This window comes from Rhinichthys klamathensis, unplaced genomic scaffold (assembly GCF_029890125.1).
Source record: "Rhinichthys klamathensis goyatoka isolate OS25496 unplaced genomic scaffold, OSU_Roscu_1.1 h1tg000561l_1, whole genome shotgun sequence".
Classification (NCBI taxonomy): domain Eukaryota; kingdom Metazoa; phylum Chordata; class Actinopteri; order Cypriniformes; family Leuciscidae; genus Rhinichthys; species Rhinichthys klamathensis.
Window position 1 is genome coordinate 1614486 of NW_026607027.1, and position 7342 is coordinate 1621827.

Genomic DNA, 7342 nt, shown 5'->3' on the forward strand with positions numbered 1-7342 from the left:
AGCACTAATCGCAATCGTAATCGCGATGTCAAGCCTATGCGATTATATGACGCAAAAAACTGCGATTTTATATTAAATAAACAAATGAGGGCTGTTAACACAGCATCTGTTATTTTTTGTCATGCTTTGGCTAGTGTTACATGATCCCGCTCTTATTCATGCGAATGCTTTAAACCATTCTGCGAGACAAGTCAAAAGAGAGCGCGCTGCCTTTGAATGTCCTGACTGAAAGACGCGCGCCAGTATCATGCGCATGCACAGACCGCGCGCCAGAATACAGTTCTCTTTCCGCTTGAAGTGAACGAACAATAACACACACAATTATGCCAAAATATCATTTGTCGAGTGTCTTCATAACATAAGAGCAGTCTTATGATGGTCGTAAAGAGTTGTGAGAGAATAAGGCGCGTGTGAGATCCGCGTCTCTGTCAGCAACTCTTAAAGGGCCAGCATCCAATAATGCTTTCTGTCAGTAAAGTTAATCAAAGAACAAAGGGAACAGAGAAAAACACTCAGTGCTCTTGACCAAATAACTTGTGTAGCTTTAAATAGGATTTTAGTCCATATAATTGATAATTTATGCAGCGCAGACTGTTTGATAACTTTATTCAATTTCTGTATATGTCCTACCTGTAGACAGGAAGAGCACAGGTAAATATGACATTTATTATGGGTTTATGTGAGGATTGTTTGAAGTTCACTTAAATTAAAATTAAATTAATTGTTATCCAGACATCAATGGCTTATTGATCATTATAAGTGTTATCAATCATTTAGTTGTTGTTGCTATTTTGAGTTGAGAAATACACATTTAAGAATAATCACTTATCTGTGTGTGCATTTTGCTTTAGAACCAAGCAAGTTGACACATTAAACCATTTGTTTATTATATCCCAATCGCATATCGCAATATTGACCTCAATAATCGCAATATGACATTTTCCCCAAATCGTGCAGCCTTAATTTACATGTCTGAATTTTCAAGTGGAAAAACTGAACGATTCTCTAGCGAGGAACGATTCTCTAGCGAGGAACCCCCCCCCCCCCCGAAAGGCACACATTACTAACGTGCTCTTGAAATAACAAAAAAATATATATACTACGTCATTGACTTTAGACCAGGTTTCAGTTGGTCAATGGCGCAGTCTATTTCAGTTGTTATTTCAGTTGTTATTTCAGTCCTCAATATAGCAACGCGCCAACAATGCGCATTGCCTGAACACCTCGTTTTCAGACCAGCATGCCCATTGGCACACAAATGGGCGTAAATGCATTTGCTATTTAAACAACGTGACGCAGGACGTGAAAAACACTTGCCTGATGGGGTCCGCTGGGTTCAAATACTTGTTTCCCCAAAAAACAATGCTACAGCCATTTATTCTGCTTTGAAATGTGCATTCCGGGTCAGAATGTCTGTTTTTGTTTTGGTCTGTGTGAACCCGCCCACTGCCAATTTAACCAATAGTATTTTCAACACCAGATCTTAGATTCAACCCAACCTAGTAAGCCCCAGCATCCATCTAAAAAGCTATACCAGAGGCATATTAAAACGCAGATAAATATTGGAGATGTGTTTGAGAGATGGAGACAGCATAAAGCCCAGAAAGACTCTAAAACTAATACTGAGTTTGCTCATATTCTCCTTGATTGGTACACATTGAGCTTCAACATAGCACATTTAAGTTAATCTAATTGCATTTAATATGAATTTAAGCTAATACTGTACATCTTTATTTAATTGCAAACAACATGCAGTTAAGTGGCCGAAAGCAATGCATTCAGTTCACATTTAAGTATATTTTTTCTGTAATAAGTACTCTTTAAATGCATGCTAAAATGTACATCATCTTCAAAAGGGAAAACTGTCCTCCTTCCTCTCAGGTGTCTAAAAACAAGCCGTGTGGAGGGTCATTGACCCAGTATGCCACACTACACTCTAGTCAATAAAATAAGCAGTGAGGGGCAGACAGTATGTCCCGGAAACACTGATTAACTCTACATCAGCACTCAATGAAAAAAGAGCAATAAAGAGAAGAATCTGATTTTATACATGACAGTCAATTCATTTGGAATTTGCCCACTTTAAAGCAGACTGCAGATTCTTCAGAGGAACCACTGAAGAGTCAAAGTGAGGATTCAGCAAAACCAACCTGTGAAGATTCTCACAAGAGTCCCTCGGCTCTTGATATATTTTATATATTCTGTTCTGACCAATTGTGTAGCTTAAGCAAAGGCTAAACAGATAGTGTACAGCATCACAAATGAACTCCAGAAAGCAGTCTTCATAACTAGTGATTTTACTGGTGATGCTCTTCTCAATATTCTTTGTAAAACTACAAACAAGAAGAGAAAATATGTTTGAATAGTATGTGCACATGCAGTTACATACACATATCCAGTTTAATATTACAGTTTGATTTTGTACATAGTTCCTTTTTAACATTATTTTAAGCAATATTCATATCAAGAAATGATATTCAAATGAGATTCATCAAGTAGAAGTGATATTAACATATTTGTTATACCACTAGCAGATGGCACGTTAGCAATAATGCAAATTGAGTGTGCTTACAACAAAAATACAGCAATAATCTCAATCTAAAAACACTTAAACTCACTATTTACTAAAGTGCTAAAAACATAGCGCTTACAGACATATATTTCCAAGGCTTAAAGAATTTCAACAGCTACAGTATAAGGATCGAAAATTGATGGAATAATAAAATTACATATAAATGTGTACTTAAGTCCTACTTAAGGGGGTACACTTAACTAGGCACTATTAAAGGGATAGTTCACCCAAAAATGTGAATGTGAATTCTGTCATACACTGTAATGAATTGCTGTAAAAATTACAGCAATATTTTACAGCAGCTGGCTGTTTTCTAATAATACAGCATATTGCTGTAAACTGCAATGCATTCTGGGGTCACGTGACGGTTTGATTCAAAATACAGAATATTGCTGTAAATTTCAAATCTACAGAGGCATTGTGATCTTCAACGGTCGTGTCGTCGACTTTCGGGTAGCGGCAAGAGGAGTGATTCTCAACTCTGTGGTAAGTGACTTATTATTTCAGTTTCTTATTTTTATGTTGTGTTACTCGTAGACTATGAAGGTAACGTTATATTCGCGGTTCATATTGGTAACCGAGGATCACGCATCCTCCGTACAGGGCACGAGGGAGACTTGCGCGGGGCTTCAGCATCGCGGACGCGGTAGTATCACACATTCCTCGGGATCTATGGGCTCCTATGTTAAGAAGAATTACATGCTTTAATGACAACAGTCGGTATTCACACGAGCTTCGTGTTGATCTGCACACTTCGTCGTGATTATTTTATGGTGTAAATCAAATCAAAATCAAGTCATCTGTTAAAATGGGCACCGAAATGAAAACGCCGTTGCTAAAACCTTGCGTCAGAATCTGAATGTTGCTGTGTCGCATGTTTAATATGCCGGTGTAAAAATCCCTTACATTTCAGTACGAATATAGGCTAGCCTATATCCTATATATTTTAGCTAGCCTACTCTCTGTGTGTAATTTGCTTATTGTTTTCATAATTCCTTTGTTAATTTTATTTAAAAGAAAGAGTTCCTGCACTCTGAATAAAATATAGTTTAAATTTAAAAAGCTGAAAAATAAAAATAAACTATTGTCACATGTGGTATTGTTTTAGGAGACACTTTGACAAGTGGACACTGGAAGACCAAGTTGTGTGTGAGGAGAGCATTCAGCCCAGCTTCCTGTCTGGCCTTGACATAGGCCTACTGTTCACTGCATATTACAGGAGGAGGCAGCCTGCACCTTGGAGTTCATTTAAAGGTAATGATTGAATTCTTAACAACCTCAGTACATTTTACACATTTATTCAATATCAGAACTTGCCTTTAGATATATTATCTGTTGACTTAATTAGTTAAATCAGGTGTTTTAATTAGTGGACATAGGGTTAGGGTTGGGGAGGTCTTCCTGAGAGGTCCTCATGACTGGAGTTGAGAAACACTGCTCTAACAGATTTCAAAAACATGATTACAAGCATCAAAACTTAAAACCAATCCTAATTACATATTGTCTGTTTCCTGACCCATTAGGTGCTTTGTAAGAGAGGAACAAAGAAGAAAATTGCCACGACAGGGCAAATGGTACAGAAGAAACAGGTTGCAGTGAACCCACATGTTGCCACTCTTCCCTGCAAAGTGGTGTGTTATCAGTGGAATTTCTGAAATGTAAGTAGTATACACACACACAAATATATTTTTTTCCTTTAATTGTAACCTTTTAATGTTCTTTATCTGACTCTAACTGTATCTGTCATCCCTCTGTCTGTCTCTGACTGTATCATTATGTTTTGTAATATATCTAATGTATTGTCCTTTTCAATATTTCTAGCCACTCTTTGCATCCTGTGATGGAACAGCATCTGGAGCTGAATTATTCTCCATTTTTGATCATAAGTTTTTTGGACTCACTTGGGGCCTTGTTGTTTGGACATGTTTGTCTGGTAATGAAGTGGTGAAAATTCATTTGTGTCTGTCTTTTTCAGAATCATTTTATTATGATCATTTTGGTCAACTTGTGGTTTTAAATGTCATTTGCGTATTTCTTCTTTGTGTGAAGGGCCATGACGGCTAATTTGTTTCAAGTAATTAAAAAAATATTTAATTTCATGTCCATTTAAAAAAAAAGTATGTTAATAAAAATTAAATCAAAATGATACAAAATACACTGTTTTATGACTTTTTTTCATGCATATTTTAAAGTTATAAATTAAATAAATGTTGACCTGTTTTTCAAGATTAGGATGTTGAATAATTTGTTTGTTTTGTGAAGTAATAGGGGAATTAAGTTGTGCGTTATACAACACTTAATGTATTTAAAAACAATTGTTTAAAGCTTATGCAGTTGATAAATAATTAACATTTAAAATTCACGGGCCCACCGGTGGGCCCAAATCCTTTACATTTTTAAAACAGTAAGATCCTATACTAAACCTAAACTAATCTTGACAAACTATATATCATTTGAAAGCTTACAATCTCTTGTTTCCATATTTGGTGATTGATTTTCAAAATAAATTACAGAGGAGCCGTAATTTATCAATTTGCAACAATAATATTTTCATACTCTTAGACCTTTATTTTGAAATAGTGATGAACATGAAAAATCATGAAAGAAGGGTAGAAACCTCAGTTTGTTTTCATTCCAAGAGTTCAAAAGATAGCATCCATTCAATTATTTAAAAAAAAAGGTCTGAATTTTTTTTTTTATATAAAGAAAAAAATTATATGATGTGGCAGGAAGCTAAAACGCACATGCGTGTTCTTTTTATGTTTCTTAGAGGTTGAAATCATATCAAAATCTGCCAAACTTCTCATATTACTTCTGAATAGGATGTCTACTTCATAAATTGTATGAAAATTGTGGAAATAATGGTTCATATCATTCAAAACACATATGGAAATGGAGGCGCCCTTATATGGGCAGTAATGGAGTCTGGTTGTCATCTAGTGAAAAAGTTTGGTACTGCGCCCAAACAAAATCTTACTGAAAGCTCATTTTTTGAGATATCAACCTAAAATTTGAAACACAACTTGTTCAGATTTTTGGCTTTGTTTTTTTTTGCAGTTTTAGAGTCGCCCAGGTTTTGAAAATATATATTTTATATAAAATATGAATAATTAAATTTTTTACATTGTACATTTTCATAAACTCAAACTTCTATAACTTTTTTTCTATTTCACTTTCTTAATTTATTTCACTTCTACAAGAATCTGCCAAATGTCTTCTTTAAAACAAGACCAATCTTACGTCTATATTCCAAAGCATTCTTGAATTACAACCATTTAAGTTCGAAATGTGCATTTTCATGTATATTCAAAAAAAGGGGGGTGACACTTAAAGGGTTAAATCAGGTGTTTTAATTAGTGGACATAGGGTTAGGGTTGGGGAGGTCTTCCTGAGAGGTCCTCATGACTGGAGTTGAGAAACACTGCTCTAACAGATTTCAAAAACATGATTACAAGCATCAAAACTTAAAACCAATCCTAATTACATATTGTCTGTTTCCTGACCCATTAGGTGCTTTGTAAGAGAGGAACAAAGAAGAAAATTGCCACGACAGGGCAAATGGTACAGAAGAAACAGGTTGCAGTGAACCCACATGTTGCCACTCTTCCCTGCAAAGTGGTGTGTTATCAGTGGAATTTCTGAAATGTAAGTAGTATACACACACACAAATATATTTTTTTCCTTTAATTGTAACCTTTTAATGTTCTTTATCTGACTCTAACTGTATCTGTCATCCCTCTGTCTGTCTCTGACTGTATCATTATGTTTTGTAATATATCTAATGTATTGTCCTTTTCAATATTTCTAGCCACTCTTTGCATCCTGTGATGGAACAGCATCTGGAGCTGAATTATTCTCCATTTTTGATCATAAGTTTTTTGGACTCACTTGGGGCCTTGTTGTTTGGACATGTTTGTCTGGTAATGAAGTGGTGAAAATTCATTTGTGTCTGTCTTTTTCAGAATCATTTTATTATGATCATTTTGGTCAACTTGTGGTTTTAAATGTCATTTGCGTATTTCTTCTTTGTGTGAAGGGCCATGACGGCTAATTTGTTTCAAGTAATTAAAAAAATGTTTAATTTCATGTCCATTTTAAAAAAAAGTATGTTAATAAAAATTAAATCAAAATGATACAAAATACACTGTTTTATGACTTTTTTTCATGCATATTTTAAAGTTATAAATTAAATAAATGTTGACCTGTTTTTCAAGATTAGGATGTTGAATAATTTGTTTGTTTTGTGAAGTAATAGGGGAATTAAGTTGTGCGTTATACAACACTTAATGTATTTAAAAACAATTGTTTAAAGCTTATGCAGTTGATAAATAATTAACATTTAAAATTCAGCTGCCAGTCATTAATATTCAAAAATCAGGAAAATATATTGTATATACTGCATTTTACATACTTCCTCTAGATATAGTGAATACAGAGATTCATGTAACTTACTGTAAAAAATACAACAATTAAAAAAATACAGTTATTTACTGTAATCAGAGAATACAGTAAAAATCTGTAAATTAAATTACAAAAACGCTACTGTAAAAAATACAGTAACTGACTGGCAACCCTGCTGCCAGTATTTTACTGTAAAATTTACAGGAAATTTTTAACAGTGTAATTTACTCACCCTCAAGCTGTTCCAAACCTGTGTTAATTTGATCATTCTGCTGAACACAAAGATGATATTCTGAAGAATATGGGTAACCAAACAGTTGATGGGCCCCATTGACTTCCATAGTATGGAGAAAAAAAAAAAACCATGGA

At 34.5% G+C, this 7342-nt stretch overlaps 2 long non-coding RNA genes across 2 annotated transcripts; both read left to right on the plus strand.

Annotated features, from left to right (window-relative positions):
- Positions 1 to 4138: 4138 nt before the first annotated feature.
- Positions 4139 to 4527, plus strand: LOC130073796 (uncharacterized). The gene is made up of 2 exons (XR_008804392.1): positions 4139 to 4230; positions 4394 to 4527. It is a non-coding gene; the product is annotated as an uncharacterized LOC130073796 (long non-coding RNA).
- Positions 4528 to 6125: 1598 nt separating this feature from the next.
- LOC130073797 (uncharacterized) lies at positions 6126 to 6514 on the plus strand. Its single transcript, XR_008804393.1, has 2 exons — positions 6126 to 6217; positions 6381 to 6514. It is a non-coding gene; the product is annotated as an uncharacterized LOC130073797 (long non-coding RNA).
- The last annotated feature ends 828 nt before the right edge of the window (positions 6515 to 7342 follow it).